At 39.9% G+C, this 22,370-nt stretch overlaps 1 protein-coding gene across 3 annotated transcripts in view; it reads right to left on the bottom strand.

The window, feature by feature from the left end:
- mafgb (v-maf avian musculoaponeurotic fibrosarcoma oncogene homolog Gb) overlaps positions 1-16,380 on the bottom strand; it is a 30,449-nt gene extending 14,069 nt beyond the window's left edge. Inside the window, exon 1 of one of the 3 annotated variants that reach the window (XM_032564171.1) lies at positions 15,972-16,380. The gene's annotated coding sequence lies outside the window, so the exon portion shown is untranslated. The other 2 variants (XM_032564172.1, XM_032564173.1) reach the window with 2 other exon arrangements.
- Positions 16,381-22,370: the final 5,990 nt, after the last annotated feature.

Raw genomic sequence — 22,370 nt, 5'->3', positions numbered from 1 at the left:
GTAGCAATTAATATTTTTACATCTACAGGGCTTTTTACATAATTACAGGCCAACACTCTTAAGCAAATATTTGTTGATCGCAGTGTTTACAGCTGTTGTGTTTGTAAGGTGTTAAGTTGTTGGCCCTTAAGGTAACAATCAGCAGAAGCAGAGGTTAAAATATTGTAAACTATGCAATAATGACATATAAACATTTAACATTTTTGATTGTTTCCATTTGTGATCACTCAGTAGTTCTGATTCATATTAAGAAGGCTATTTTATAACAACAGTGTTGAAAAAGGGTCTTTTTCCATTTATTGTGTGGTTTGTTCAGTGGATAAAATGAAATAACATGAAAGCAATGTTAATACCGATGCACAGATTGCAGTTTTCTGGCCGATCTTTAAAAAGCTTGACCTGCCGATTCCGATTTTGGCCAAAAAATGTATTTTTTGTTGTTTTTTTTTTACGGAAATGTTGTTAAACATACCAAGAAAGTCACTGAGTTGACAAAAATGGGGTGACTATTGTTAACTGCAAACATGCAGACATGACCTGGTGGGCCGGTCTGTCAGTCAAACCTCTCACTGCAGAGCAGAAGAGGACAGAGGCTGATATTTAGACCTTAGGCCAGGTAGATAAGATCAGTGGATAAGATAGTATTCACATTTAAGTATCAGCTGATCACCGATCTCCCAAAATTAAGGAAATCGGAGCGTGGCCGGTTTATCGGCTGACCAAATGCTAAAATAGCAACTGGATCTAATTACAATCAGTAAAAAACATTAAGATTTTACTTTAGCAACAACTCATTATTTCATTGATATGTTGAAGCCAGTGATCAGCAAAACTCTGTAACCAAATTTAAAAATAATTAAATCAGACTAAATCTTTCCTGTTTTAGGTCAGCTTCCTGTAGGTCAGCCACAGGTCAGCCAATGATCGCAAATGTTGTGAACTAGCCAATCAGAAGCTCACGAAGTAATGACATCATCATCTGAGCTTTTCTAAGTTGCAGTTATTTTAATGTATGTAAACTTCTGAGCTTGAAGAAATACTTCTACTAATACGAAGGACAATACTACTACTACTGGTAGTAGTAGTATTTCTACTACTTCTACTACTACTACTACTACTACTAATAATAATAATAATAATACATTGTCTCTCTTTGTTCTGACAATTTGAAAATACAAATAATTTTAGTAATGCTTATTTATTCCAACCATGAAAGGTTTAGCCTGATTTAATGTCAGTGGAAAAAAGGTTAAATGTCTTTTTATTCACTGTAAATAAATATTTATTTTCAACAGTTTAAGATGACGGTCTGCCTCTTCATCTTTTGATTGTTGTGCTGTAGTCTCTTGTTTCTGACCCCCGATCAAATGGTTATGTCTTAAAATCCACAAAATGATTATTTGGCCAGTCATCAGTCAGTGAAACAAAAGTGAAACAAACGAGTTGTCCGAAAGGGCTCAATGTTTTGTTAAATGAAACTTAGTTTAAGACACGATAAAAGTTCTGCAGTTTTTCTCAGCAAACTAAAATGTAAAATTAGCTATTCCTAAAGATAAATAATAATAAACAAAGCATATGAAGTGATAGAGGTGAATAATTAATATGTAATTCTACTGCAGTCTAGAAGTTCTCGTTATTAGAGCTGTGTGATATTAAGAAAATCTGAAGTATGGGACCGTATTGCAATGATTAAAACATGCTGACATCATTCACTGCAGGTTTCAGCATCATAACAACTATTATCTAAATCAACTGTGGCCATTTTATGCAAATGTGACTCGCCAATGGTATTATGAAGGTAATAACACTTTAGCTTTTTACTAATTCCATTAAAAAAAGCATAATAAAACTGTCTTAAGACAAAAAAATGTGTTCAAATTCACACTACTAAACTACTGTATGCAACTTCCAGAAAAGTTTAGACCATTAGACCACATGGAAGTAACCCAGGTTAAGGATTATGTGTAGAGTAAAGGCTATGCCATTAATTGTACGAATCAGTGCACAAACACACATTATATCTTTCCATCTTCACAAGGACTTTTCATTGACTTCCACTCATTTTTGAATAATTTCTGCAGCCTAATCCTAACCTTGGCCCTGAACCTAATCATTACCAGTACATCCCTAAACCTAAACCTAACAAAAACCCAGTTCACGTCTTAGTCCTAAACTTAACCACTAGCCCAAAAACAGCACTCCATCTTGGAGCAGTGGGTCCTCACATCGTACTATTTGCTGGAGAAATGGGTCTTACAAAATGAAAAATGGGAAAACACACACACAAATATATATAGTGTATATATGCACACACACCTACACACACAGTCTAGGGGTGTCCTTCCCATAATGGTTGTGGGGTGATCGTTGCAGAGCGGTCAATGCCAAAGCCGCTGTTGCTACAACAGACAGGCTTTTTGCTGTGGCAGACTGTATTTTTATGGAGCAACTTAAAGAACGCTGACAACTCAAGAGTAGAGCTGCTTACTGTTACAGTGGAGAGACGACACACACACACACACGCACACACACACACACACACGCACACACACACACACGCACCCCCCGAGGATGGGACCCAGAGGCGGGGATGGGTGAAAAGGTGAAAAGTGTTAGAGATGAGCAAAATATGGCTTATAGACAAGAAAAGAAAAATCTGAAAGGAGAAGAAGAAAAAAACAGGTGAAAGACTGGAAAGACATTAAGGTGTGAGTGTGGGGGGAGGGAGCAGATGAGGACAGAGGGGAGAAAAGAAGAGATGAGGAAGAGGAGGAGTGGGGTGCTGTTGGGAGAGGACTGAAAGAATGCTGACGTCTCCAGAGCTGATTAGCGTTACACAGAGACATCACACCCACAGTCGGGAAAAATGCTGAGTACGGAAGGAAGACAGGGTGGGGGGTGCAAATGACAAGGGAGAAAGAAGAGAAGAAAAAGAGAAGAGCGAGCAGGGAGGAGGAGGAGGAGGACAGAGGTGGAGAGGAGGAGTGGGACGGTGGGGAGGGTAGAAGAAGGGGTGGGAAAGCGTTTGGGTGAAAATGCATCCTCAACACATTTGTAGGAGCTTAGCTGTTGAGTACGGGGAGGCGGAGGAGAGAGGGATGGAGGGATGGAAGGGGGTTGGAGTCTGCGATATTAAAAAAGGAAAAAAAAACTGAACTCATCAGCAATCACAACCTCAAATCAGAAAGGTTTTGATCCATCAGACATGAGACCGTCAGCTTCATCGACAAAAACAGCATCAAAAAACTGGCATAAAAAAACAAACTAACTCAAAACTAAAGTATTAATTCCAAAGTGGTATCAGATCACACAGGCACTCTTCAGTGTGAAAGTTGTTATTGAGTGAAGGAGTGAATTTATAGTTTCTGTGAGGTGTTTAAAAGTACCGAACAAAATGTGTACAAATATGTTTAAAAGGAAACTGTTCTTACTTCATGCAGGCTGCAAGAAAACAAGAGAGAGTAAGTCTTTTAGAAGACAACAGGAAGGCCTAAGTAAGCACAATAGACATGTCATTAAATCCTTTTGAGCACTTGAATAAATTTTTTAAATTAATTTAAGAGTTTACGATCTCTATAGTAGCCACACAGCGAGACTATTATTTCAGTCATTCAAGCCAAGCTAACTGTGCTAAGATGTTATAAGACAGATTTATCGATTCTATTTTTTAAGCCCTTTTCACAAAACAGTTCCATCATCAGCCCACAAAGATGAGCCCCTCTCTGAACTGCCTCTGGCCACTCAGATTACAGATCAAGACGACAATATATTGCACTTGTAAGGTTGCAAAAATCCAGCCAAAGAAGATTTGGAGTGGATCTCAGCAGAGTTGATATTCAACATTACACTTGTAATGAGTGTTGAACATCTCCCGCTCTGCGGGGGTAAACTCATAGCTGGCATCTTATCAGTTTTGTTCTCTGCTATGCATCACTGCTACAGAAAGAAATACCCTTGGCTAAAGTCCAGGGATCTTTTTTGTTTTAGCACACTTCACCATGACTCAGCTAAAGTTTGCTAGTGACAAGGAATGCTGTGCACTCTGCAGTGACCCCAGTTAGTTTTCATTACATCCTTGACCACCTTGCTTGGCTGATTAGAGGGGTGACAGTGCTGGGTTGACTTCAACCCCCATGCTGTTTAGGCCCTACAGAAATGACAACGAGGCATCTAAATGGTGCGTCCCTTTTATAACGGAACTCTTAACTGGGAACTCGGAGTAACTTTCCACTTTACTGCATTCCAGTTGTTCCACTCGTTCAGAGTCGGAAAGCCTTTATTGTTCTAACTATACCCTGGTACCGCTGGGTAACAGTAGTAACAACCGAGCTGCACAGAACCCACTAGGGTGAGGCATTCCAGGTGATTTTCCCGACTTGGAAGTCGGGATTTCCATGTTCCGACTACAAATAGATTTGTAGTCCGAATGTCGTTTTTGAATGTTTTGTGAAAGAGCTTTTTGTTTTGAAGTGCTAGTTAAACCCTGTTTTATAGTGACTACTCTGTCATACACACAATGTGACATCACCTCTGGTCCAATTATAAATAATGTATATGAGGAGTCTTAAGGTGCATTCACACCAGCCCTGTTTAGTCCGCTTTAATCAAACTCCAGTTCCTTTGCCAAGAAAGTCTGGTTCGCTTGGGGAGGTGTGAATGCGTAATCAAACTCTAATGTGGACCAGAAAAGTGAACTCTGGTTCACCTACAAACTAAGGTCTCAGTTTGGTTGAAGTGGACGCTGGCGTGGTTCGTATCCAAAACCACGCTGACCGGAGACCGCTCCAAAAGCAGGAAGTGACTGTAGCACAAGGCATTCTGGGTAAATACATCCAAAACAAACGGGAGAGTCTAATACCAGAGGGAGAAATGACTGGAGGTCTTTTGCCAAAGACAAAAGAGAAATCCTACAACCACTAAACTCTAACATTAATTCATTATTGTTTACATTTAGTGAAGAAGGAAGTTGTTCTCATATCTTCTTCAGAGGTTTTCGTGTTGTGTCCTTCAGTAGTTCTTGATGCAGCGCCACCACAGGCGAAGGGGGGAAGATTATAGTTTGTTTGGCACAATGTAGTATGAAAGGGACTTGCGCCATCTGAAAATTTAACAAACGTTGCAATTTTGGGTTCAAATCGAGTCTACCAGACTATCAGGTGCGAAAACGTCCTTAAAGATACAAAGAAATTGGCTAAAATAGGTAATGGCATGTAAAAGTTTTAAGAAAAACTATGATTGGAATTGGCTACAAAATTCAAATAATCTCTGACATCGACCCTTGTTAGCAAATCGGGATGGTACGAAAAGCGAAGGTGTGGCAGGAGGTTAGAGTGGTAAATATGAGTCTTATAAAGACAGATTAAAGAGCAGAGGGAAGAGCACAAGACTCCTTTCTCTTCGTGTAATTCAGACTAACAGGATAATGAACTCTAAGCTTGTGGGGGTGTGAGTGTGTGTGTGTGTGTGTGTGCGAGTAGGCGTGTGGGGGTGTGTGGGTGTGTGTAGATGTGTGTTGTTGATTCAGACGGAGCTCTAATTAATCTCGTTTTAAAGAACCTTCTGCTCTGGTCACTGCTGACCCACACAGACAAATTTCTTAGAAAGAGACTTTCGATTTAGCTAGCTGCTCAGACATGGGGGGGGGAATAAACGTCCAGATTAGATGCTCCAAAAGCCACTGGGGAGGGAGACGAGTAGGTGTGCTCGCACATAAACAACACAGCGTTCAGGGGATGATCAAGAACAGATCGCGAGAGTCACAAGTCGTTTGAGATGCAGTGTTTATTGAATTATCCTGCCATAATAGCTGCTTTAACTGCACCGTCTCCCTCAGGCAACTCTCTGAGCAATAACTGAAATCACAAAGGATGGCATCCGAGTGAGGCGGCGAAGACACGCAGCAGGACACAGAGGGAACGGGGATGGAGAGACACAAAGGCAGCATAATGTGGAAAGCGTGAGTTTAAAACCTCAGAGAGCCACAAAAACACAGCTGCTGGCTGCGGTCCCACCTTGCTTCTGCTAGAGAGAGAAAAAAAAAAGAGAGACCAAAACAAAGCAGCGCTTAAGCTGGCTGATCTAAAGCGGGCCGAGGGTGTTGAGGGAGTTGGTAAATAATTAACGACGGGCACTGTGTGGAGGCTAATTGAGAATTAGGAGCCAGATCAGAGATAATGGCAACCTGTGAATAGAGAAGACGCTCAGGGTGGAGATGCAGGACCATGGAGAGAGGGAGAGAGAGAGAGAGAGGGAAGCCGAGAAGAGGACACCCATCTGAGCTGGGAGCGCGTGCAAGAGCAGAAAGAAAATAGGGAAGACATTAACAAGAAGGTATGCAGAGCGTGAAATAAGCATGATAACAGACGGAGAAGAAGAAGAAAACACAGGGAAGGAGAAAAATAACAACAATCTTCACACTTTTCTGCAAGTTAAAAGTCTGTGTGCGTGTGTGTGCGTTTTGTCAAACAAGTGTGTTATTAAAGGCAAGAAAAACTCCTGGCGTCGACACGTTTTTCCCATTTCAGGTAGTAAGTCGGAGTGTGATGACAAATTTCCCAACACAAGCAAAAAAAAACTGCACTGTCAGGCAATTGAGCTCTGGCTCCCTTTTTTTTCATAAGCACTTTTTCCTCTTTTTTTTGAATAGAGAAAGATTGTACTGCTGGTTAAGTTGCTTCCCTCATGGTGTGTGTGTGTGTGTGTGTGTGCGTGCGGGGGTGGGTGTGTGTGTGTGTGCTTGGAAAACAAACAGAGCTGCGAGGGGAGACAGTATTAAGTCAAACCACACGGTGAGTTTATTTCTCTCTCTATACCTACATCCTGGTCAGCAATAGCAGTTTGGGAAGAAGAAAGTTGGAGCAGCGCATAAGCACCGTTTTTCTCTGTGAAAATGCTCAGATCTTTATCAGGCACGTTGATGAGAAAAGTGCACGGAGAAGCGTCTCGGCGAACACAGAGATGTGTCTGGTGCCACAGGGAGCTCTTACCTTCAGCTCGGGGACATTCCTGGTACCCATTTTAAGGTTTTCCATCAGCTGGCCATCATTCTGGACGGTATGAGAAGCACGCACACGTACTGCTGCAGCTATGTCACCTCTTTTTATTCACTAAGGAATTCATCTCTTCACGCTACGCACACAGTCCTGAGCAAAAAACACAATCGGCAAACAAGTAACAAAAACAAGGTTCCACACTTTTCCTTTCTGGTTTTTTTGTTTGTTTGTTTTTCAGTGATTATACTCAACTTAAATTCCCCAAATTAATAATAATAAAAAAAACCTTCAGATTTTACGGAGTGGTAAAGTTAAAGCTGATAGATCTGTTTGTGACCAGAACTGGTTGGTTGGTTTTCACACTGATCTACGGTTGGACGATATCAGGAAAACATGCGACCTGACCCGTGAAAATGTGAGCGAAGGTTGCAATGGTCATGTGAACTGAACTGTACAGTGCTTATGTCATTCTGCCCCAGCTGGATTACAATCACAAACCCCAGAAAGTGAGTAGCATGTTATGTCATGTCTAATAAGCCAATGAACTGCCGCATTGACAATCTCCTTTCTATGTGGTGGAAGTTGTGACTGCAAGAAGGAAACTTTAAAAGTTTGTCATTTTCTGTGATGTTGAGGTATTTAAACACGAAATCAGAGGAGGCACAAGGATGAAAGACGACACTTAAAAAGTTTACAGAAGTTCAATCTTGAGATGTGTCTAAGATTCATTTGGGCTGCGAGAGAGTGAGAGAGAGCAAGACTTTCATTAGATAACAGAATAGCTGAACAAAGTAAAGCAGCATTGTTTCGTTTTACTCTTTTGAGGTTTTAATGTCTGCCTTTTATTAAAGGGAAATGTTGGCAGTTTTTGGAAAATAAGTAGGGATGGGAAATTATCGTAGCTTTCTTTTTACAACAATTGCAAAAGTTACAACAATTTTGATTTATCATAATAATGATAAGCTGTACTTGGTGTTGATTGCAAACCCAAAAAATTAAAAGCATTGTCAAGATTGTTACTTTTACTATTTTTACAAGGTTATTTCTGTGAAAGAACCCAAAAAGACTGGAAGGAGATTTTAAACAAACAAACAAGCCACTGTAGAAATGTTAGCCAACCTCATGTTGCTAACCGACAGCATAAGATCCCGAAAACAGTTTAAAATATGAAGTCTGTAACTGAATTGTCTATTTTAAATGCGTAAAATCCTCTTTTAAAGCAACAGTTCTGTCACACACAATGTATAACATCACCTCTGCTTCCAATATAAATTAACAAAGAGCGTTCACATCAGAAAGCTCAGAAAATTAATACTACGAGCGCTGATTTTACATCCTAAACATAGAAATCGCCCTCAGATTCTAATCAGTGCTTCTCTCACAAACAGCCATTTCAAGGCTTTTATCCTCAACCAACTTAGATCCAATATAATTTTAAATCTTCAACAGACTTTTTAAATCACAATTTTTGAACATTTTTATTTATTTATAGGAATTCACACAAAATGCAGACTGTAAATACTCCATTTCTAATTCAACAGTTTTTTTTCCCAAGTTGGAAAAAAAAAATCCACTCTCACTTTTCTTTTCCTTACTTTTCCAAAGTTTGATAGTCAATATTTCCTTTTGTGTATTTTTAGCCAAAATTTAGTAACCCTTGCCTTTGCCAACAGTCCAAGCTACATCTAGTTTAATTTTTAATTTATACAAAAAAGAGAAAAGCTGCAATGTTCATTCATGATAAAAGAAAAGAAATCTAACTTTGTAGATATTTAAAATATTCAGTTCTTAAACAACTCCGTTAAACCTCTGTCAATCTTAAGGTTGCAACAGCTTGAACTAAAGTAAAGTATATTACAAAGACGATCGTTTGTTGCAAAGGGTTTTTCCAACAAAAGCCAGAAGATCCTGTAAAAATGTGTAAATTTCACCTTAGATTGTTGTTCTAAGCACCAAACAATACAGTGCTGGGTTTGCTGACCTGAAATTTGGTTGTAATAATATGTAGTCAGTTCATTCTTGAAGAAGCTGTACTTTTGTTTAAAAATAGTTTGAATGTATAAATTATAAATCAGACTTTGGAATGAACAGAGAAACTCAGGAGAGCTTCCCGCTCCTTGGAAATATTTTGATGTCACAGGTGACGGTTAAGAGCTGCCACCACACCGTGAGCTACAGACATACAGACTTTGTTCCCTCTCTTTCAACTCCTTGGCATTGATCCACAGAGACTGGTGTTGTTTCTTTTCTTTCTTTCTTTCTTTTTCTTTTTAAGGTTCACAAATTCATACCACAATCGGAGACTCGTCACACTGCAGTTAAAAACTGCGGCAAGTTGGCGCATCGAGATGATGCAACTAGTAGACAACCGGTAGTGCGGGTATTCCTGTTACTAGGGCCTTCGAAGCTGTGCACTGTTCACAGGGCCTTGACGCCGCAGGAATGTCACTGTGCACAGAGGGTCTCACGCAGACAGAAACTTCTCGAAAGTGAAGAAAGCGGTCGCCACTAGGGGAGAGGTGCGAACTTTGTTCTAGACCGTACGTTGATCTGAAGAGCTAAATGAGTTTGAACACAACTTAAACTAAAACTGTGAACTTGTTTTCTGTCTGCTAATCCTTCTGGTGCAACTTATAATGAGATTTGTCTTGATTTCAGTCTGGTTATGTAAAAAGAAGTTTATGCACTTGTAGAGTTTGGGTATAAACAGTCTAAATAACGCAGCCCACTAATGCGGAAGCAGATGAAGTGTGTGGGGGGGGGAGGGGAAGACAGTGGAGCACAGCAATGATTATGCACCAGATCTGCTTACACCATATTTCATCATTACTGTGGAGAGGAAAAAAACACTCAAATATTGATCTGCCCCACTGCTTCCTTTCCTCCCTGCCTCTCTCGCTCACCACCAATTCTGTCTTTTATTCCCGCGTTTCCATCTCTCGTTTTACTTCTCGCTAACACTTTCTGAAATTTGCAAGCATAACAAGACTTTTCTGAGAGGAATCCCAGTTGTAAGGACGATCATAAACACGCAGACGATGCTTATGAATTATGTTCAAAAACACCAAAGTTTCTTGCCTTTAAACACACACAAAGAGAAGGTGGACAGAATATCGTGAACACCTGCGCAATCTATCGCAATCCAGGGCTTTAGGTGTGCAAGGGCAGCGCGTGTGAAGTTTTCTTTAATGTGTTCTCAAAGCTCAGGGGTAAACAGACCACATCACGCAACAACTTAAAACTGAACATCAGTAATTAGGTTTTCAACGAACCTAACGGACAGAAAAAAACACTCATTTAGACACAACAAGCTGAGATGTACCACTCGTTAAAGTTTTTCTGGTATTTAAACTATGCAAAAACAAGCCTTATGGCATTACAGAGAAAAAGGTAATGGTAAAAACACAGGTTAAGTTCATGTTATAATAATCAAATAAAGGTATGATTGAGTCTTTTAATTAACTTATGAAAAGCAGGTCTTTCAACTGCAGTCATTATTTGTAGACGCTCCTGGTAAAGTTGTGGAAAACGCTGTAAATAAATGCATCTTTTAAAGTAGCAGCGTAATCTCCCTAAGCTGAAAGTTTTAGAAAAATTCTTCTGAGTTTCAGTGTATGTCTAATTGTTTCAGTAGAGCACGACATTTCACAGATGTACAATTATCTTAGCCACTCATCAGGAGCCTGGACAAGGAGCCATGTTTATCTGCCACCACTCACAGTGATGGAGAATGCTTGGGAAGTCTTAAACTGTCCAAAACTCACTGTGACAGAATTGAAGCAAAAGCTGCCATGTTGGAGTCACTGGGTCTTCATAACAACCTCCATCTGCCATGTTTGAGATCAGGAGTTTAACAATCACTGTGCGCTTTGCTCAGACGAGACGAAGATTTGGGTTTGGCAAATGCGTGTCCACTCTCAAGTACGGCGGTGGATCTATAATGCTGTGGACGTGTTTCTCTTCCAAACACCTTATTAGAAAGCAGAAAATCATAAACCGTAAACTTTTTGAAATACCAGATGATTTAAAATTTGACTTTAAACCTAAGTTTTGTTGGGGGAGCTGAAGTGAACAGAACAACAAGAGGACCCTGAAATAAAGCACCGTCAAAGAATTTGTAAAGAAGGATTTCTTAACCACAGAGGAAATGTACCTGAATTAAAAGTTGTATTTTTCTAAAATTTTTCAGTGTGAGATTATTCTAATGCAATGAAAGATGAGTTTGTTTTAAGGCATTTTACTTGTCTACCAATAAAGGTGGGTAGCAATAAAGGCCACCATGCTTTTATTAGCAACTTAATGACACAACTAAGGTCAAAGCTAAACAACTAATAGCTAAGCTCCTTTATTTCTTATACAGCTTTAGCAGATGTTTCTGGACACCAAAGTTTCTTTCCTGTAAGCACACACACACACACAAAGAGAAGATGGCTATATTAACAGCATACCTGTTAATATTTTCTGCCATAAATCTAAACAAATTTCTTTCTGTTTTGTAGAGCAAACACCTGTCTTAGCTGTTCGCCCCGTCTTCCCTTCAAAGGAGGTTTTACGGAGCGTTTCATCAGTTTGATCCCCGTACACGCAGGGAATAGAGCTGCTCTTTACTCAGACACACAAACTGCTCTGATGTGGTGAAACAGAGCGACGTTAAACTGAATTTAATGCTTTGGACTTTGTCCTGGAAGGAGGCCGCTCGGGTCAGACGAGGTGAAGGGGTGGAAATGAAAGAAGTGCGAAATGTTCAAAGACCAACTGCTAGTAAAATCACTTCCCTTTGCAAAAAAATACAAAAAAAAGGAACTAAGACACGTTGTGTTTTTTTTAAACTTCGTTGCTACAATGCCCAACAACAAGCAGGTCTTAGGTTCTTGTAGGTGTTGTATATCTCTGTCTCCTCTTTGCACTCGCGTTCTCTTTCTCACATACACACATGCACGCACAAAAAAACAGGGCAAAGAAACTAGCTGTGGTAAGTAACAAGTGAAAACGCCATCTGTCAAGCGAGAGCGCATTTGCTTCGCCTCAGCATTTTCAGGGGAATGCCTTGAAGACAAAAAGGTCCTTGTTCTCAATCTCTCCGCAAATCCCATCTCTCATTCTTCCTCCCTCTTCCTTCATCCCCCTTGCTCCGCGCGTCTTGCCGCTCCGCCACCATCAGCAAAGTTGCACACATAAGCATTGGTCAGCGTTCAATTACCGCGAACACCAGGGAAGGATGGGAAAGTACTTGACAGAGAAATGCACTTCAAGCACTGATTAAATACTGATACCAAGTATAAAAAGCTAAGCCCCTTAGGTTGTGTGTGCGTACGTTCAACAAGAGAAAGGAAATGGGGAAAGTGTGTGAAGACAGTGGTGGTGGTAAGGGGGGGTTGCTTTTCCCTCCAATACTGATACAACTGTTTCATCATTATGACCCTCTATTACAGTACTTGCCAACTTGCTTACTACATACTTTTGATACACTCTGCAGAGTGCTGACTCTAACTAAAGCTGCTGATATGGAGTCATTAGGGGGTGAAGTTTCTGTTTTTCTTGTGCCCACAGAGCTTCCCTATTACTCTTTAGTGTTTAAGAGTTGCACCGCTCATAGGTTGCTACCAGTCAGCAGATAATGGCCTATCCACAAGAGATCAATCAGAGGATATTCTGTTGCAAGGCATTATAGTTCACTGAGCCGCTTTCCTTTTTTAGCTCGGGTCTGCGTGGTTCATTAACTGCCACAACAGTCAATCCCTTTCTCTGGCTTTTGTTTGTTTTATCGGGGGAGTTACTTAAGGTAAAGCCAATATTTTCAGAAAAACAGATATAAGGTTTTCAAATATTATGACGCCCAATTTGAATAAGTGTTTACAGGCAAAAGCATAATGTTGATAAACTATAGTCTATTAGATATTTTTCATCTTAAAAAGAGAGAAGAGTCAGGCTAACTAATTATGCTAAGGTTTATCAAGATTTATCAAGATTTTCTCTATGAAAGTAACCAAATATATACATTTTTGTACTTACTGTTTTTTTTTTTTACATAAATACAACATCAATCAACTAAAAGAAGGTTAAAACCCTGCTTTTTAAGTCAGTCTAAAGGGATAGTTCAGCTTTTAAGTGAGTTCCTGTTAAAAAGTTATAAGCACTTAGTTTCTTACCTGCAGTAGATAACTCTTTGTCTTTCATCTAAATCCAGATTAATTGGTCCAGAAACAAACAACTAGTCTGAGAGAAGCCAAAACCAAAGTGGACATCACCAACCAACAACAAAACCCTCCAAGGTGATCGACATTGTAAGAGAAATAAAAGTAGGTGTGCCATCAATAATGTTTATTGATAAAAGAACATGCAAAGAGTTTTTTGATTAAGCAACTGGACTCATCGTAAAGGAGAAAAGAAGATGTTTCACACAGGAAGATTATTGGAGATACACAGCCGCTAAAGTCCATTTTCCATGAAAATAATCATCGGCTTCTTTGTAAATAATAGCTCTAACCAAATACGAAGACGGTTCAAAGATTCATGAATTAGCCAAACCTTTATGACGTTTTTGAGAGTGAAGTAATTTAAGACAACAGAGGCTCTGTCTGGTCTTCACCAATAAACCAGCTAATCTACTTTATACTAAATGAAAACACCGAACAGCTACCTACTGCCTTTATGAGCAGAGGCATCTTCTGAGCATTATTTAACCTCTTTATATTTTGTATCTTTGTAGATTTTGACTGTTCTGTAATCGAGTTTTTAGACGGCTGACCTTTTCTAATTACCAACAACCTTAAAATGTCCTGGGACTAGACAAAAAGCAGAACTTAAATTCAAGTCTTAAAACTTGACATTTTTCTAAAACACACATTTCGGCAAACTTGATTTCATCTTTCGGTGATTTAATTGCAAAACTGAAGCTATAGTTGAATTTCATTTCGGGCGGTTTATTTCTAATCATTTCAATGTTTGTGGTATACAGTTTTTCTGAAAATGGAATATTAAATAAGACCAAAATAAATAATTGAGCTCAGAAATATATGCAACTATGTTAATGGAAAATTGAGTGGAAGGAAAAAGTATGAAAGGTGAATTGAATTACTGAAATAAGGTATATATATTTTTGGCAATATTCTAATTTACGATTCATCACAACCTAATTACAATTATCCCACAATTACCAAAAAAGCCAACATCACAGATACCAGAGCCTATTTTTTATTCCTCATCACAATATCAGCTAAACTTCCCCAAAATAAAAAAATTCAAATGTATCTGAAACACATATGAATATTACATAAGACTAATTTAAAAAAAGGATGTTTATCGCTGAAACATATTGTGATATATTAATGGAAAGCTAGAAGGAATGGAGAAATAACTTCCCTGTTATTTTCTAATTTATTAATGTTCACCAGTACAACATTTAAGTTTACTTAATTTATTTAAAAGAGACAATAGATATAAATAACAGGAGCACTTCAGTTTATATATGTGGCAGACTTAGCTATAAATAGAGGCTGATTTTCAGTCCCTGTCAGGTTGGTGGCATTAAATGAAATAAAATTTAGAATCATCCCTTTAATACGTTCATGATAGCTAATGTCAATATTTATAAAAATCCGGTAAATGAATAGGTTGCCTGAACAAACGGCCCGCCCCTCTAAATAAATACGACCGAAAGGTCGAAACATGGTGACTAAAATAGTTTACAGTACGATGCCGTTTGATGAGCCTCTGCCTATAAAGCACCAGCGGAACAAACGAATGGAAAACAAATGAATTCGGCTCAAATTCCGTTTTAAAAACCAGCTTCTTCCAACACACAAATGGTTTAATCATCACCAGAGATAGAAAAAGTGAATATCAGCGACATAGCGGAGCGTATTTTTGTCCCCTCGTCACAATACGAGCTGAGCTCCTCTTCCTTCGCTCCAGACCTTTGTCCGCCCGCCGCGCGCCTTCCGCCGCCGCCGTGTTGCCATGGCTCCCTCATGCCTCCGCTCCGCTCGCGCAAACGTTGAGAAATAACAACGTTGTGATGAATCAGCATCTCTGCCGCCAGCACAGCCGGCGTAGCTACAACACCGGCGTGCCAGGAGACGAACCCGCCGATTCCACACGTCGCTCCACTCACGCTCACGCTCACTCACACAATAAAAAGGAAAAATAAATCCTCTCCGCTGACAGACGCATGAGCTGAAGGCCTGTCGGCGGCGGCGGCGGCGGGGGTGGGGGGGTTGGCTGACACAAAGCAAATGTCAAAACAGCCGCTCCGTCTAAGCTAGCTGCTGGGACGTCTGACAGCTACCGACACTCCGGGATGACAGCCTGAACGCAGAGTCCGATTTGTAGGCACGTTTCAGTCACAGAACTTAACAAAGGGCGAACAGGCTGCGAGTCAGCACGTCAAATAAACCCACCTCAGGCGGCGCAGGTACCGAGCATCGGAGCAGCTGTCCTACCTGAATGTGTCCAGCTTGTGTCCGCCGCCGCTGCCGCCTCTCCGCTAATGAGGTTAGGTGTAGTTACCGCTCCGAGCTGCCACTGACGGCCCCTCGCTCCTTTAGTTTCAGCCTCAAAACAAGGGAATCCCCAGGCTGAGCAGAGCAGCGTCCCCCCCTCCTTCTCACGGTCCTCTAATTCCGACACATAGTTTTTAAGCTTTGACAGCCCACCCGGCAGCCTGGCCCCCTTTGTCTGTGTTATTATGAAATCTGCGGCTGGTCGGTAGAGCGAGGCGGTTCGAGCGACCCAGCGGGTCCGCGGTGGCGCTTTACCGAGCGATGATGATTCAGCACTACCAGCAGCGCTGGCTGCCCTTTAAACAGCGGCGGGGGACAGGGGAGAGCAGGGGACAGCGCGGCGGCGGCGGCGGCGGCGCGGCACCGCGACGGCTGAGGCGGCGGCGCACACTCAGCAAAACACCGCCACATTCAGCACTTTTTTTTTTTTTTTTTTTTTCAGCGATTTCACTTTTGTTTCAAATTAAATCCGACTCACCAGAATTGGAGCCGGCGCCTTCGGAGCCTTGTTGTTGTGTGGACACGGTGTGAGCGCTGGCAGGAGGACAGCCGGGAGTTGGAGAAGAAGCGCTTCTTTTTTTCTTTCTTTTTATTTTTATTTTTTCCGCCGCCTCACGCTTTCTCACAGGTCTCTCTCTACATATATCCTCTGCCTCCTCGCTTGTTTTAGTCTGTGGTCGGAGGCGCCAGACGTCAAATGATGTTTGGATCACATGGTTTCATTCATGAAGGATCTACGCAACCCCGCATTTAAAGAGACACGCTACTACAGCGTGGTATAACAACAGGCGGCGTGGAAAGTGTGACAAGACAGCTGTGCGCATTTCTAAACTTAGAGGCTTGATCCGACAGCGCAGCGCAGACTGGATGGATAAAACTAACCAAAACAAACCCTGCTGTTCTTCTCAGGAGCTGCGGAAAATGTAATACAGTCAGAGAGGCAGCTCAATAAATCACAACACCATCAAAAAGTTGCGTTATTTTTTCATTAATTCGATCTAAAAATTTAAAGTTATATATTTTATATAGTCATTACACACAATCACGCGCTTATTTATGTCAGATTTTATGATTATGTCTCAGTCCTTATGAATACATGCAATTCAGTTAAAAAAAAATACAATAAAAATGATTTTGAGCACGTAAATGTTATATTATGAGTAGTCATGGGAGAGACTGCTGAGTTGACTCACACTAAGGGATGCTGCTGAAGAAGCTGACGGTCCAGAAAGTGCTCTGCAGCAAAAATGTTAATGGAAAGTTGTGTGGAGAGAAAAAGTGTGGGAGAAAAAGACACACAATCAACAGGGATAAACTGAGAGGATTTTGCCCAATAAAGAGTTTGAGCAGATCCACAACTGACTCAAGATGCACCACAGATGAATCCAGGACATGAACTACTGTTTTCCTCATGTTAATGCACTCCTGAACCAGAGACAATGTAAGAAGCATCATGAAAATAAACTGAACTGTTGCTCGGTGATCCAGTCATCTATTTAATAGGTGCATTTTCTCATTTCATTTGTAATTTGTGACTGAGCTTGAACTAGGCTTACATTTCTGTTTTAACAAAATCCTTACTTGTTGGTGTTATGTTGAAATTATAAGAAAAACTACGTTTTGGTTTTTCATCATCTGTGAGCATCAAAATTAACAAAAATAAACAAATGGAATGTATTACTCTGCTTATAATCAATCTATATGCAACACACATGATATTCGCTTTTTGAATTAAATTACCAACACTTTTTAAACAAATCTAATTTTATTTTATGAAGGTGCACATGTAGAATAGAATAGAATAGAATAGAATAGAATTCAACTTTATTGTCATTGCACTGTCACAAGTACAAGCAACGAGATGTAGTTTGCATCTATCCAGAAGTGCTCTGCGAGATATAAATATTTATTTACAGATGTACAAGACTATGTATGTATGGACTATAAGGGGTTATAGCAAGAGATATACTGTAGATATTGTGTATAAATATAAATATGGGAGCTATATGCACAGATTATACAGAATATACAAGAATGTTAGGGAATGGATTATAGATAAATAATGGCAGATAAAATTTACAGGTTGTATGTGTGTGTGAAGAAAACAGTCTGTGATGTGTGTGTGTGTGTGTGTGAGGATAGTCCATGTGTTATTGTTGTATGAGAGGATAGGGGAGTACAGTCCTTATAGTTTATGTTTTATGTCAGGAGGCGTTCAAAAGCGTGACAGCTGTGGGAAAGAAGCTGTTCCGGTGCCTGGTGGTTCTGGTACTTCAAATAAAAACAAACAACATAATGGCAGTAAAACCAAAAAGATTTAAATGATCGACACACGCATCCACTCAGAAGATAAAAAAGTGTGGAGGAATATAGAAGTTCCTCATATAGATGTGCCCGCAGAGCCAGGCCAGTGCAAAAGCAAACCCAGCAGCTGTATTTGGTCCCGAAACCAACAGGGGGCCCCAGAGAGCACTGGATGAGTCAAACAAGTCAGGCTCACAAACTTTACTTCTTGGTGTGAGTGATTCTTCATCAGCAGTATTTGTGCAAAACAAAACATAAACTCTTGTACCTAAATTTTTACTTTGGTTCAGCTCTGCTTGCGTGTTTCTGTACATATCTTCTAAAAAAAACATCCAAATTACACTGAGATTCATATCACAAATTTTCCACTACCTCTCAAAGAAGGATGCGAAACGACAGAAAGGAAAGTTGATGAGTTTCAGGTTGAATTTCTAGTTTAGGTCAAATTAATTTGCTCTTACTTCTTAGATCTATTTTACATATACTGTATGTCTTATATTTACATAATCCAGCAGACAATCAGACGTTAGCTCTGTAAACACATCACACAACAATTGCCATCAGTCCTCATTTATCCCAGCAAAAACCAAACCAGCCTATTAGGCCTGAAGTGCACCATCACTATCCATTTTCATTTCAGAGGAATTAATGACTCTGTGTACAAGCCCAGGAAGCACTCAGCCATTATTAGGAGCCTATTTCCTGACAATGACACAGAAATAGCCTGTTTTTATTTACTGATGAACAACTTAGACACAAGTTAGAGCTTTCAGGAGTAAATCTGTGGCAGGTTGCTGAAGGTGGAGGTATAACCTGATGCATCAGCTTGGTGTCTCTTTTAAAAGATCAACTCTAACAGTCTGGACAGTTTTGGCCCAGACATGGTAACATGATTGTAACAACCTGAGAAATATGACACTGAAGTTTCAGCATATTCTTTTCTATACCATTATGATGTAATTAAGACGAATATGCATTAATGCTCCATGTCAGAGTGTTGGTGCTGGATTTCATGTTGACTTAAATTTATGATAAGTAGAGCTGATAGAGTATTGGTTGCATTATTCATTTGAAAGTATTTTTGTCTCCATTACAGGTTGAAGATTCTTAAAAATATTAATTTGGCCTGATTCATAAGAAAAAAATAATAATTAAAAAATGAAAATGTTCACTTTTTTTTTTTTTACTGTTTTGATTCTAATTGTTCAAAGGACAATGTGTCATTTACTGCTCCTTGCAAAAGCAAACATCTCCCCTTTTTACAGTTTGTCACATTACAACCACAAATGCCACTGCATTTCACTGAGATTCAATGGGATAAATCATCACAAAGTACTATATGACTGTGATGACGTAGAAAAATTATGTAAAAATGTTTTACAAATAAAAAAACGTAAAAAGTGCACAACACGCATTTAGTCCCCCAAGGCTTTGAAAGTGCATATTTACTACTCTTGCCTACTGAATACTCAGTCATATTCAACTCATAACATCTGTGAACATCAAGTCTTGCCACAGATTCTCAATTGTATTTAGGTCTGGGCTTTGACTAGGCCGTTTATCAAATAACTACACTTAGATCTAGTCCATTCTATTATGCTCTGGCTGCATGTTCAGTCGTTGTCCTGCTAAGATGTGACCTTCCAGCCTGCAGTCTAAAGTATCTTAAAGGCTTGTCTGTTTAAATCCATCCATCCATCTTCCCATCATCTCTGACGAGCTTCCCTTTCACTGCTAAAGACATATAATAAAGGAATAAAATCAAACAAATAAAAAATATTTCTATATTGAAACCAGCATTGCTTGCACACACACTCCCTCTGCTCAGCAAACAGCTGCAGCTTAAAAAGTAAGTAAATATACGTGCTTCTCTCAGCACAGGTTTGCAGCATGCTTTGTTTGCTAACTTTACACAAAGGCTGTCTTTTTTAAAGAAAGTCTGGCTCTGAAGGCTTAAAATTCACCCACAGTGATAACGTGAGAGTTTTCAGACTGATTTAGAAAGAGGAAAGGATTTCCACAAGGCTATTGAGCAAAAGAAATAAAAGCCACTTTGGAGAATATGGCTACTGCTAAATCCTAAAATCTGATCCCTGCACAGAGGTATGAAAGAAAAAAGGTGGCGGTTAGTTTTTGAAGACAAAATGTTTTATGTAGCTAATTTAAAAAAAAGAAAAAAAGATGAAATAGCAAAGTTTAATTTGCATTCATGAGCATAAGTAGATGTTGGAAAACCGCTGTTATAACAAACCTCTGAGGATAACACAGAACAGCTATGTGGTCAACTAATTACTATTTAGTTGATTTCTGAAGGTGCTTAGTCGCATTAGATTTTATCTAGGGGTATCAGAGCAGAAGGGGCTGAATATGAATACAAGCCACAACTTTAGGACTTTGTGTTGGTCTGGAACACAAAGTCTCAATAAAATACATCGACATCTGCGGTTGGAACATAAAACACCCCATCGGGTGTGAATACTTTTGCAAGACATTTGAATAAAACATACAAGAAAAAGAAAAAAGAAACCATATCGGTACAGACATGCAATTACATTCTGAAGATGGAGAAAAAAAGGTCTGTGCACGTTGTCAGCATAGGGAAGCTCTGAATGCAGATTCACCGACTGTGTGGTAACCATCGGAGGTTCCTGTTCCTGTGACTGTTTCATCAGACAGCTGCATGGACCTGATACTGTATCAGCTCCAAGATCAATGTAATGCACAGGTCTCCATTTGACACACACACACACACACCCACACACCCCCACATACACACACACACACTGCTGACAGCCCAGGGGATAACAAACACCTCTTTAAATGTACGTTTCATGTAGGAGAAAATTTTGTGTTTGCAAAAAACACCAAAAAACCAAAAAGCTTTCCTTCTGTTCACACTGAAAAAAACACAAAATCTTACCAAGTGGTTTTAGTCTAGTACAAATACAGGTACACTTGAAATAAAGCAAAACTAACTTACAAGAAACTTTTCAGCAAGATACAAGAGCTTGTTTTACGTCAACAATTCCTTTAATATTACTTTTAAAGAGTACTAGTTCTGCTAACAAATTATTTCTCTCATAGACATTTTTCTTAACTTGAAACAAGCTCTCATATCTTGGGTAACAAGTTCCTTGCACGTTAGTTTTATCTCAAGTGTACTAAGGTATTTTCAGTAGAAACCAGACTAAAAATACTCCATAAGATGTCTGTTTCTGCCGTTCACTCTTCATTGTTCCTGCTTCTCCTTGCTAGCAACCATGCTACTGCAAAGGTCACTGATTGCATTGATTGAATGGAGATGACAGACAGCATCTGGCCTACCTGTGGATAGAAATCTCACGCCAAGCTCCATCACACACACACACACATACACACACGCACACACACCCACACACACACACCCACACACACACACACACACACACACACCCACACACACACACACCCACACACCCCAACAGCTCAGGATTATCAGCATCTGAACTGCCGCCTCAGACCCTCATGGTGTCAGGATGAGTGACACAGAGAGCATCTGCCTTGCCTTTTGAAGGAAGAACGACGCCTTAAACCGGGAAAAGGTGGCAGAAGTCTAATAATGAGAGGCAAATAGAAGTCTCTCCTCGAAAGGCTAATCTTAACGGACAGTGGCAGGGGCGAGTGTTGAATAAGAGGGGGGATTATGAAGACGCTTCAGCAGCAGAGAGAGAGGGAGAGAGAAGGGGGGGGAAAACTATTGCACGCACAAATAAACAGCCAGATTGCACCAAGAGCACGTGGGGCGCAGTTTAATCAAGAGACGCTGGTGTGTGTGTGCGTGTGAGTTTAAGAGGGAAAAATAACTAATCCTACAACAGCTATAAATTGTCCAATTATAATGAGGACATGGTTCTTCACAAACCATCGCTCCTCTTCATCATTCGCCATTATGCACCTGTATTGCCTGAATACATCCGGGAGCCTATCTCAAACCAGCACAAAGTGGCGGCTGCTAATCCAAAAACGTAGCAGCCCCGAGCACAGGAACGGGTCCAAATATCTAAAAATAAAAAATAAAAAAATGCCTTAAAGAGCAGCACTCTGCTCTAGCTGCTCTCCTATTAAACCCCAAAAATATTGCTGCTCTTTGTCCTCTACTATCAAACTCTTCGAAAACTCTCTAATATTTAGGTTTTAAGCTCACAAGCAGCCAGACGCAGAGAGGAACGTTTCTGCATTCCTACGTTGTTTTCATGTTCTTGTGAAATCTGTTTCTTCTGAATCTACTTAGGAAAGAAATAATCTTGGAAAGTTTTTACATTTTGCAACAAAAAGCAAAGCTTAAAAGTTAGTCACTCACAAGAAACTTTTCAGCAAACCACAGGAAGTTGTTTTAAGTCAATAATTCCTTAAATATCAATTTTTTTAAAAGTACTACTTCTACACTGATTATTTTATTTATAAGACTGTTTCCCAATTTTATTATTGGTTTAAAGCAATAATAACATTGTTTATTATAAGATACAAGGTGCTTGTATCTTGCTAACAAGTTACTTGCATGTTAGTTTGGTATGATTTCAAATGTACTGAAATA

This window comes from Xiphophorus hellerii, chromosome 5 (assembly GCF_003331165.1).
Source record: "Xiphophorus hellerii strain 12219 chromosome 5, Xiphophorus_hellerii-4.1, whole genome shotgun sequence".
In the NCBI taxonomy this organism is placed as follows: domain Eukaryota; kingdom Metazoa; phylum Chordata; class Actinopteri; order Cyprinodontiformes; family Poeciliidae; genus Xiphophorus; species Xiphophorus hellerii.
The sequence above is the reverse complement of the archived record's forward strand: the minus strand, read 5'-3'. Positions and strand labels throughout refer to the sequence as shown.